Here is a 12,033-nt window from a genome sequence, read left to right on the forward strand (position 1 = left end):
TTTCTCAGGAAGGAAAAAGTGTTAAATAAATGATCACTGTTTTATTTCTTAATCAATCATGGTAATCCAGTGCTGAAAGGCATCAACCTATATGTACTTTATTGTGCAACTGTTACATAGCCACAGTATACTGAAAGAATGGAGGGATTTATAGAGATTTAGCTGAACACACTGTCAATTTGAATGCATGAAAAGAGTCGATCTGAGCATCCCTCAGCTTCTGAATGGCAGCCGGCATCACTATTCCCACATGAAAGTTTCTTTCTGCCAGAATAATCAGTCATATAGAAATCACTCCGCCCAGTGCAATTGTAGACACAACTGCCAATTATGACCGATGGTAGCAGAGCCAAATTGGGTAAATCCATGAGTCATGCCATAAAATGGATCGAGTTACAGCCCTAATGAAATTCTGGCATGTAATGCAGATCTGTTCTCTACAGTTTTTCTCTTTAATAGCCTGTGCAGATCAGCAGGCAAAAAAGAACAAGTGTTAAGACCAGTTAATCTCACTGGCATGCTAATTCGGAAAACTGGGCATGCTGAGCTAATGTTTTAGAAGCAGTAACAACCAAAGGGCTTGAGTGCTTTTGGGGTTTCTAAACTCTATTTTAGATTATGCTGACAAAAATCTGGGGAAAAGAATCTCAGCAGTGTCTTGACTCAGTTTCTTTTTTTAAATAGAACAGAAAGCGCTATAGTTTAGCCACTTAAGAGCGTGTGATTCTCTCTATACGTGTGTTTAAAGGGAGACATTATGTATCCATGTCTGTAGTCTGTAGGGTGATATCTTGAGTTAATTTGAGTTCACTTAACCCTTGTATGGTGTTCGGGTCTGTGAGACCCGTGTTCAGTTTTTTTCAAAAGAAAAATTAAACAATTAATTATTTTTTCACGTGTAAATGTTTGTGTCTTTCCACTCACTCCACTTGATTATAACATTTTATATAAAAGAAAAACGAGAAGCACATTAATTCATAAATGTGATCTAACAAAGGTAAAGGGAAAAAATTAACCATGTTTGCTGTTCATATGTCTTGTAATTGGGATGAAGTAAACATCTGTTGAGTAATTTAACATAAAATTGTTTGATAGTGTTAATTTGGAAAGCCAAAACTCTAGCGGGTCCACCAGACCCATGAACACTGGCTGAGTAACAAAAATACGAACACCACACAAGGGTTAATGCATTTTTTCACACAGATGGTCACACATGTTATTAACTCAAAGGATCTGAGAGATAAAAAGTAAAATTCACTGATAATTCATCTCTATTTTGTACATGGGGTGAAACCACACAAGTGCAGAAGATTTTCTGTCTTAGTGGGTCTGTTTTCACGTACAGAACACACTCCTCAGTTTAAATTAAACTAAAGACTGAGATGGAAAACTTTTAGCCAGTCCAGCACCTCACCAGGCCTATTTTAAATCTTCATATAATACTTATTATTAACAAAGAATTTACAATAATGGGATGGTATGAACTGGTTGTCTCAGGACTACCCTCTATGGCTATGTAGAGGGCAATGAATTTAACTGTCCAGAGGTAATTCTGTCTGTCAAAAGTGATGAAAATCTGACAGTGACTGATGTGTAATCAGCCATGCTCGCTCAACAGAAACCTGTCTCACAAAATGAATTAGAATTAATGAACATGGACAGACACAACAGATCAATGTGGCCACCTTCTAACTCCTTTCTGTTTAAAGTCAGCTTCATTACTTTGTTTTCCATTGCACCAGTTCCTTTGCTTCAACACGCTTAATTTGGTATAGCTTTCTCTTTCATTTCATGTATCCTTAGTTTTATGTCTTGCTTCGTTCTTATGCTAAGCCCAATTGAGCAATTGCCGAAGGATGTCTGCATTCTTCACAATAAGCAGTCTTTTTTTCCAATACTTTTTCACTTTGCCAACTTAGCAGAGCGCACACTAAATGATGCATCACTGATCGTGTATTAAGCGGTGAAATATTTTCTTCCACTGTGGTGGTTTTGCGCTTTTTAATGTTCCCATTTTCACAGAAACACACAAATGAGTAAAAATATATTTCACTATAATATTGAAAGAACGACTAGCTCGCAGGACTCTCTGTCAGTGCGCTTGTTCTGCCGCCGAAGGAGGAAAGAACGAAGCTAGACACCTATTGTGGTGGACAGCTGGTTGGGAAATGTGCACAGTATGGTGCGTGCTGCAGGGAGATACTCCAGTAAATTACAAAACCATGGTGATGTTTTGTTGTTTGCTGGTTTCCAGCTACTCTGCCTGGGTTATTTGCAAGCTCTTCTGGGCTTTCTCTGCTCCCTATTCTTGGAGCTCCTTACAAATCTTTCACTGCAGTGCAAGAGCACCGTATGATTTTCTACTGACAAAACCAGCAGAGTTTAAAATTCTTTGACATAGATGGCGTGAAATCTTCTGTCAGATTTCAAGTTTCACCCAAGAACTAGAATGAGATCAGTGACACTCTTTCAAATCCAGACATGAGACATATGTGGACTTTGTTTCAGAGTTCATAAATCTGTCTGAGACAAGCAAAAATTGGTGAAATGTGTGACATTTTCAAAAATATAGTTCTTACAAGAAATGCAAAATGAAAAAACAAACAACAACAGCTGTGCTTAGTTAACAGGCTGCTTCTACTTCTGGTATTCCTGATTTTTAAAGCAGGGATAACACTATATTAGGTTTCCCACAATTCAACAATGAATGAATGAATGATCTAGATAGAAAGATAGATGTAAGATAGATAGATAGATAGATAAAGAGAGAGAGAGAGAGAGAGAGAGAGAGAGAGAGATCCAGACCCTTCTTCTGATTCTTTCCTTTGTTTACCCATCAGTGTGCATGGCTTTAAAATCCAGGCCTCCTTTCCATCACCACTGTGGTTTTGTTTTCTATATTGCTCGTGTGCTGTTATATCAAATGCTTCAATACATTTGATGCTGTATTTTTCATGGTTGAACACATTTTGCTGCTGGCACAAAGTTTATAGCTGACAACAATGTTCTTTGCATTTTTTACTGGAGGGAAATCACAATAAAACCTGTTGTCTCCTTCTCTGCCTCTTTGTCATGCTGTATCCTTCATCAAGCTCACCTCCCATGTGTGTATGCCATCACAAGATTGCATTCCTTGGACAAAAACAAATGTCAGTCTGGCATGCTAGTGTTATTTGGATTAGTTAATGTGATATAAAAACACACAATAATTGATAATACGTGATACTGATGAGACATTGTCCAACTCTTGATATCTCTCCCTTGCATATGATCTAAATGGATATGGACAAACCAGCTTATTCAGCATGCTGCTACATATACATAAAGTATACTGTACACTTTCAGTCTGCTGATTAATTAACTAGTCACTATACTCTGTCGTTTAACAGTGATGGAAAATTTCCTTGTAATCTAACATCTGTCCTCCCATTATTCATGGCCAGTGCCGTCAAAGAAGCGAAATGTCCATGAGGTAAACAGTGATCTATCATACATCATTTATTCACTATCTCGCCACAGTAATGAAGAAAGCTCAACCTTTCTTGTTTTCATCTTCAGTTTCAGTGTAAATGAGAATTTCCCATCTCGAGCTAAATTTGGGCCCAGACTGCTCAGCTAAACCTGGCTGCTTTACCCTCTGAGCAGTTTGTGTGTATATGCCGCCAGAAAGGTGCAGCATTTATTGGAATCTGCCTCGGCTCTAGCATCTCTTCTCATCATCAGGCTGTTTAGCCCACTACTGTTTCCCTTGACATTGTGTGGTTATCACTCCTGCCTAAAGGTAGAAGGTGTTTACCTTGATTTAGCACTGCAGAGCCTTGTGAGCTTAACTCATCTACATAGGCTGGCAGGCAAACTGAAATAAACCAGTGTGGCCAAGAAAATCCTATTTAGAGCATTATTCAAAGAACTGAATCACAAAATGCAGGGCCATTGTGTTTGAAGTAAGCTAACCCAATTGCTGTGAGCATAACAAGGAAGTGACCATTTGTGTTGGTTCTCTTTGGAGATTTCCCGACTTTTTCAAAGCCCATCTTTGCTATGCTTTATATAATTTAAATCCCCCGGTGCAGACGGGTTCAAGCCACAATACCATTAGCCGGTTCCTGGTGGTGTCCATGTGACCTAGAAACTCCAGGACTTTAAGTGATCCTGCAGGATATCTTTGCATATTTATCAAGGTTACATAACACATTTTTGGTGAAGATTGGTCAATGCACACATTCTTTCCAGCGGTATCTGTTCTTTTTATGTGATGCTTTTTATTGGTGATTGAAGTTTACTCTAAGATGATTCAAATTTTCTTTGCTGAATGTGTTCATAGTGTTTAAGTACTGATACAATGATATTTGTTAATAACTGGTCAGTTAAAGCTAGATGGTGGCTTTTTGTGGGTGTGTGTTAAATCTCGCTCTAAATTTGTGCCCCACTGCAAACAGGCTGTTTTATGTACTTGTAGTTGTTAAAGTATGACATTACAATAGCTTTTTAGGCTAGTATACAGCTCTCTTTTGCTTCCAGTGATCCAGACTTGGTGTGGTTTTAAACAACAGTTGCCCAAACTTTCTGAAGGTCTTTCAAAGTTTTTCTTTGGACATGGCCTGCTTTTTTATTCATTTTCAGTCCAGTCCTTGTACCTGACCATTTTTAGAGGAAGTTTTTATTTTTCTTTGTGAAGCTACTCAATACTCACTTATGAGTCATGAAACATATAAAAGTTATCTAACTCAAGGGTGAACCAGTTTTGCATCTACACATAGCAGAAAATTTCCAAAGACTCAGTTTTAAATTGTAACTTTAGGCACATAGGGTTTTTTTTAATCTTGAAAAAATGCAACATTTAAATATAGCACAGTATGACAGGCATAAACTAGTCCCTAAGCCTCTAAGTGCTATTAGGTAAACTCGTGGAATATCTCGGCATGGTGTGTAGTGGTTCTCCAGGTCTCTCCAGAGCAGGGACCTCAACATCATTGAAGCAGTGTGGGATCATCTTGCTAGAGAACAGAACAAAAAGGCAGCCAACATCCAAATATGTCCTTCAAGAAGCCTGGAGAACTATTCCTGAAGGCTGCTTACAGAAATTAAAAGAAAGTTTGTTTGAGTGAGTTCAGGGTGTATTGAAGAATAAATGCGGTCTTGCCAAATAATGACTTTCAGTCTTGTTAGAACAGTTTGAAATGCTGCATTTCCATTTATGTTTGCATATGTTTCAGTACCGCTGCACATATTTCTCATTTTTTTATACAAAATATAAACAAATAAGGTGAGACATGATTTTAAGATTCTGGTTCGTGCATGAACCGTTATAAGAATAATTCCAATAGATGATTTAAATGATCAAGGCGCCCTCTCTTGAACCAAGGTGTTTAACAGCTGAGCCGGCTTTCCCCGATGATCAGTCAGCACCAGCATAATCCGCATTATAAATTCATTCCTTTTTATTAATCTTAGTTTCTGCGGGAAGTGCATTGATAAAGGGGCTTTCCCCCCCTACATCAACGTGTTTGCTTTTATTTAACGTTTCCTGCCTCGAGAGTTTAAAATATGCAAGAGATTTGAACTAATTTATTCCATGAAGTTAGTGTAGTAACTTTATGTTACAGAGAAGCATCTGTTTATAAAGCCCCCTCCCCCAAATGGTAGGTTTACCCTTGGGATGGGACACAAAACCAGCTGTGTATGAAACTTCCATCTGTGCTTACATTAGTCAGGTCACGGTTTGTTTAACATGAATGTGCTGTACTAAAGCTGCTCAGTATCTGCGTCATTTGAGGTCTGTTTTTTCTTTTTCACAGTAACATGAATTAAGCTCTTTCCAGTATAAATATCACAAATATACCTAGAAATAGGTTACATTAAAGTTTTATATTAAAGTAGTCAGTATGAGATTTATGGAGTCAGGTAATATTGAGACGTATTTACTTCATTAAAACAAATTAACAAATTATTTATTTTAAAGTATTTATGTAATCTGGGTTGTTTTAGTGTTATATCATACTATACTGGTCTTTTTTTAAGGAAATACAGGAACACAAATCAGAAAGCTTCTGGCAGTTCACAGGTGCATTGTAAACACGTATCCGGTATTATTGTGGTGGAACAAGCCCGTTTAGTCTGTAATCTCCTGCTGCTGCATCTGCTATGGCTTTAATTGTTTAGACACACCAGGGTTTTCTCCCTGGACTTTTTCCTGCTATGAAATTTCAATACTTTTATATTTACAGCTGTTAAAGCAGCCACCCACAATGTTTCTTAAAAAAAAAAGAAAAATGTGCATCCATATGGATTATATAAGTTGTCTTGTGTATTTTCTCCCACTGAAGATAAATGTTTGAGAACATTTACGTCAACAATAAGATCTAACAGATGTTACAGTTAATACAAAGTAAGCTGAGCATTTTTGTGTAAGAGAATTATTGCACATATAATTACAGAAATAAGAAGTGTACATAAACACGCGCACAGGGCTGTTGAAAATGACAACAGCTACTGCATAAAGCTGTTGTCATGGGGATAAGTTGCAAACTGCATGCTAACTATCGCTTGCTGCCTGTTGCAGGAATTAACAGATGTGTGGGAGATTTCATTACGCTTACAGAGCCTCTGCTAATTGTGTAATTAGCTGTATACATAATCAGGAAGAGGATCAAAATATTACATTAACAAGTTCACCTGTTGTGAAAGTCACAGCACTGGTAACTGGGATGTTTAGCTTATTTAGAAATGACCTGACTTTAACAGCCACGGGAACATTTTAAACATCTAATGATGAGCTATGTCTGAAATCCATATTTATACTAAATTCATCAAAGTCCTTGGGTTTACAGCCGTAAGGTAATACAGGGTTGTTTCAACTCTGATGGCACAGCACTTCAGGTAGATGCTGCATTAAAAGTTTAGATGACATCTGAAGGAGAATTCTTGTCTTAAATTCCTGAAAACTGCTGCTCTTCTCATCTTGCTAGAATCCTGTTTCCATAAAGAAGCACTACTGATCAGAGGCTTCAGTTCCACACAACCTGACATCTGTTTGTAGTAACTGTTCTTTCTGTTTAAATTAAAAAATGAACAACACAGATGCTTCTAGGCCCTCTTAGTCCTGCAGCAGCAAGGATGGACTCTCCTCTGCTTTCTGTTCCCCTCTCAAGGTCCGACTTCAAAACATGTTTAAAATTCTCCATTATAGGATGTTGAGCTCTTAGATATCTCTATGTGGAATTGTTGAATTCTTGCCATAGCTTGAGCCAGTTGGCCTGTCCATACCTTGGCTAGTATCCAAGCATCTTCACTATTCAAGCCATAGGTTCTGATTGTCAGTGACTCCAAAGATTTTTGTTTTTGCTCTGGCCATTTACTCGGGACCCTAGTGCCAATCAGTTTTTTGACTGGTAATTCAATAAGGAATGACCATTTGAAAGAACAAGATGATTCATCGAAGTACAGTGTTTGAGTCATAAACATTTTAGCGATTAGGCTCAGATGAATTTGACAGGTTCCAACAGTGGTAGGAAGTAGGACAGGACCCCCCAGAATCTAGATGCTGGCGGTGGTGGTTATCAAGCAGATGGGAACTTGGATGAATGACCAGGATGAGGTGGAGATGGGGAGGAGGCAGGCTGAGAGAGTGAGAGGCAGAATGAGAATAGATTTAAAGCATGCAAAACTAAGGCTCAGTTCTCACTGAAGAAAAAATGGTTGGGCCACGGTGATGACGACAGAAGTGAGGCAGAAGTGATTTAAATAATAGACCGGAGGTCCGGGCGGCCAGGAATCCAGGCAGAGGAGCAAACACAGGTCTTACTCATTGAACTTCTGCATAAGCTTCACCACAACATTTGCACACATTTGCATTCATATTGCCTAATTTGGGTTGGTGCATAGAAGTAAATGATATCGTGTTTTTTTTAAATGAGTGAACCCTTGGAAAATTAAGAAAAACTCTCAGGTGAAATAACTAAAACTTTCGCATTTTGGGGTATGATTGTGTGCCCATACAACTCAAACTGTACTAAATTAAGGAACTGGTTGAGAACATGTGCTCTGAAGACGAAGAAGGTATTATATTTAACTTTGAACATCCAGGAAATCATCATGTGTGACTTTGTGTGAGCCGGACTGATTACTGTTTCCTTTTTGATATTTTAAGGTGGTATTTTAAGGATTTCTAGATTGTCTCTATAGTGCAGACGTCTCACTGCATCTACAGTGTGCAAACACATTATCTCAATTTTAGCTTTTGACACAGGCTCGCTCTGAAAATCTGTATTGATTTTAGTTCTATTGAAACTAATTAAAGCACGTTCCGGGCTTATAAATCAACATGAGCCCAAACAGACCATGAGATCATCTTGCAAAGCCCAATATGAATGTGTCGTATTGGGCATCTGATAAAGGGACACTGCTGCTGCAAAGTGAAAGCAGAGGAGTGCCTCAGCATCCTCTTTTATTAAAAGGGATCTTTAACAGTCATGTAGTCAATTTTCTCTGATTTCACTGTTTTACCATGTAGTGTTCATACGGGCTCTTTTTTTAAAAGACATTCGTGTATTACTTTGTTGGTTTTTCTTATTTATTTCTCATAAAATTGCTTGTTGTGTGAGTCATTTGGAATGAGGGACAAACTGGTGCTGTGTGTTTTGATTGCGATTGATGCTTTCTTCTCAAACAGAGTGACTCATGGTGAATCACAGTGGGGGTTTTTTGTGAAATCGATTAAGATTGGCTTTGTTAATGGTGCATGTGTGTGCTTGGGAAGGGTATAACACTTGTTAACAGAAAAGGCAGGGAGGAAGCAGGGGCCGGTCCCTTTGTTTAATCTGTGCTTCGGTGAGCTATAAGTCTGCTTCCCGTCTGTATACAGCACTTCATCGTGACAAGCAGGCACATATTAGCAGAAATATTGGCACTTACTTATAGCGCTGATCATATTTCAGGGCTATATGCATGTGATATGCTGAGACAACAAACTCAACACAACAAACAAAAACTGTTTAAGAAGGTTGTACTGCTCATATCTACAGACAGTTCTGTGGCTGAAATTTGGAATTGAAGCTGGTGGATCTGACCTGTGAAAGCCCTAATTAAAATTACTGGACCTGAATTAACATGCATTGCTGGAGTTTGCCCTGCTTGCTGCATGCGCCGAATGCTCATCAGCCACTTGACACCACTTCCAGGATTCAGCAAAACCAGAGGAAGGCAGACTGGAATTAAGCTTTGTTTGTATAAACGATTTAATGGAATAGAGGTCCTGTTTGACATTTGGTGTAACCTTGTGATGTTGATGTGGCATTATTGTTAGTAGTAGTTTTGAAAAAAATCACCCTGAGATCTTAATGTTAAAGTATAGTTATATTTAACTCTTTAAGCTCATTTCCAGTTTTTTAAAAATTAAACTGTTTACATTAAAATTAAAGCATTTTATCCATCTTAATGTTGCATCATCACACCTGGTAGTTTGTTGTTGAGGTTATCGGTCCCTCTCTACAAGCTACCAGTTAAGGCAGACGTTTGTGGAGGCACTACAAATTTGACCTATGTGAAGAGGATAATTCATTGATTATTAATGATGACAAACAGTCCTCTCAGCGTAGGATTAGGTCAGACTTTCAAGGTGAATATAGGCACTGGAACCTTTGCTTGGTGGCTAATAATAAATATACAGGGCTTTACCTTGAACTATAAAGAGCCTCGATGGTGCCTTTCCAAATAACAAGTCAGATGGTTCCTCTCCTCTTTGGTCTGCAGGACATTGGCGTCCATGTTTTCCAGAAACAATTTGAAATTTCAGTTCGTCGGACCACAGAACAGTTTTTGCCTCAGTCCAGTTCAGTTTAAATAAGCTTTGAGAAGATGATGGAGTTAATAGTGTTTCCAGATCGCATTCAAGTGTTGTTTCTTCTTTGCATGATAGAGCTTGAACCTGCATTTGTGGATGGCACTATACAGCATTGCAGGCAACAATTTCTGGAAGAGTTTATGAGCCCATGCATGAATTTCCATGCCCAGTTTAAATAAGCTCATTCCTGTTTTTAATGCAGTGTGGCCTGAAGGCTTTAAAATCTCAGGCTTCCAATACTGATTCTGGCCTTGTCTCTTGCGCACAGAGATTTCTCCTGACTCCCATAATCCTCTGAAGCTTTTCTGTGCTGTAGATGGTGAAATATTTTTGACAATTTTAAGTTTTTTTTTTTTTTTATTGTTCTACAATTTCTAGATAAATGCAGGTTAATGAACTCCTGCCCATCTTTACTCCTGAGAAACTCTCTAAGATCCTCTTTTTAAACCCGATCATGTTTCTGACTTCTGCCTATTAACTGTAGTTAGTTGCAAAATGTTTTTGCAGGTGCTTCTTTTTAGTACCACTTTCTTTTCCAGCATTTTGCTTCCCTACGCCCCAATTTTTTAAAGATGTGTTGTTCATAATTAGCTAATATTTTTCATGATGTGTTAAGATGTCTCATCTTAAACATTTATATTTGTTTTCCTTTGATTATTGTCAGTTCACAAGATTTGCAAATCATTGTGTTCTTCTGTAATTTACATCCTTGCAAATGTGGTTATATTTTGCAGATTGAGTTGTGTGTTGAGTTAACTGTGACTAACAACACAACATCACAAATGTGAGTTAGTTTCTCTGATTTTCTTAAAAATTAAGCATGGTCTCATTTAAGTTAAAGGTTGTGACTTTATGAAATAATTACATCCAATTCACATTTCACTTGTTACATGTAATAACTTAAGATGTCAAATATAAGAACCAGTGTTGCACCAGGAAGTGCGGTCTCTGTGCAGCTAAATTAACACCTCTCAAATAGGTGTTAATTTAAAAATAAATAAATAAACCTTAAACACAATAACCCTGATGAATTATTACAGGATTGCTAATTGTGTTAGACTGCAGCTATTATCAGTTTATGCCTAATAACTGCATGTAGAAGCAACCTGCGTCACTCTTGTCAGTGATATAGTTTTGAACCTACCAGTGATATTATCAGTTATTTAAAGGGTTTTTTAAAGCAGCGCAGCAGTAACCTCTGGGCTCCCAGTGAGACGGAGAGAAATGCTGAAGGTTCAGCAGCATCTAATCTTGCAGCTGCAGCATAGATGTGTGGTGAAAGCAGCAGCTATTCTAGCTGGAGTCAAACTCACTGCCCTAGGTACTCATATAAAGACTCATGCTTAGATTTTTGTCTTCACAATTTGCCCTTAGTATGCTGTGTGTTTGTGTGCTTATGTGTGTATGCTTGCAGTTATTTATTCATGAACGAGTGTTTGTTTACTGCTGTATTTGTGCAGTTGAAATGACTGTACTGAACTGAACTGTTACTGAACTTTAGACATTGTTTATGTAGACCGTACATCGAGTTATACAGATGGAAAACTCTGAATTAAACTTCCATAAGCTTTCACTTCACAATGAATCATAAATGGATTTATTTACTTATATGTGTACATTGGAATGATCCTTCCTTCCTTTCTCCAGTTCACCTGAAATGCTCCTGCTTGCAGATGCTTAGCTGTCAGAATGGACCGTATCAATATCACATTACTGTTGTTAAATTTTAATGTTTGAGCAAAAATAACCAAGCACATTGTGATCTGGTCCATATTGTTTTGTTAGTGCCAGGACGCTATGGGCTATTGTGAATCAGAGCCACACCAGCATGTGTTAAACCTAACCAGCTTTGGTGTCTCCATGACAGGATTACCACATCAAATATGAGGGCAGTCTCCTGCAGTGGCATCCTGTTGGTACAGGCCCTTTCATGTCCTGTTAAGACCCGAGGCTTCACTGTATACACTTCTCTCAAATCCCCAGTGTAACAAGGACATTATGTGTGTGTGTGTGTGTGTGTGTGTGTGTGTGTGTGTGTGTGTGTGTGTGTGTGTGTGTGTGTGTGTGTGTGTGTGTTCACACTTGCACATGAATACACATGTGCCCCCTCACGAGTTTTGAGACAGATACATTTTGGGTTATCCGAATGAAAAGAACTGAACATGCACAAGCACCTAGCACACTGAAAACAC

General features: G+C 38.2%; 1 protein-coding gene across 2 annotated transcripts in view; it reads left to right on the forward strand.

The window, feature by feature from the left end:
* gpc6a (glypican 6a) overlaps positions 1–12,033 on the forward strand; it is a 180,285-nt gene that overhangs the window by 148,411 nt on the left and 19,841 nt on the right. The window lies entirely within an intron of this gene.

This window comes from Aulonocara sp. 'chitande type north' Nkhata Bay, linkage group LG1, assembly GCF_057382095.1.
Source record: "Aulonocara sp. 'chitande type north' Nkhata Bay isolate Kocher_YH1m ecotype deep benthic linkage group LG1, A_spYH_male_GT1.1, whole genome shotgun sequence".
Lineage (NCBI taxonomy): Eukaryota > Metazoa > Chordata > Actinopteri > Cichliformes > Cichlidae > Aulonocara > Aulonocara sp. 'chitande type north' Nkhata Bay.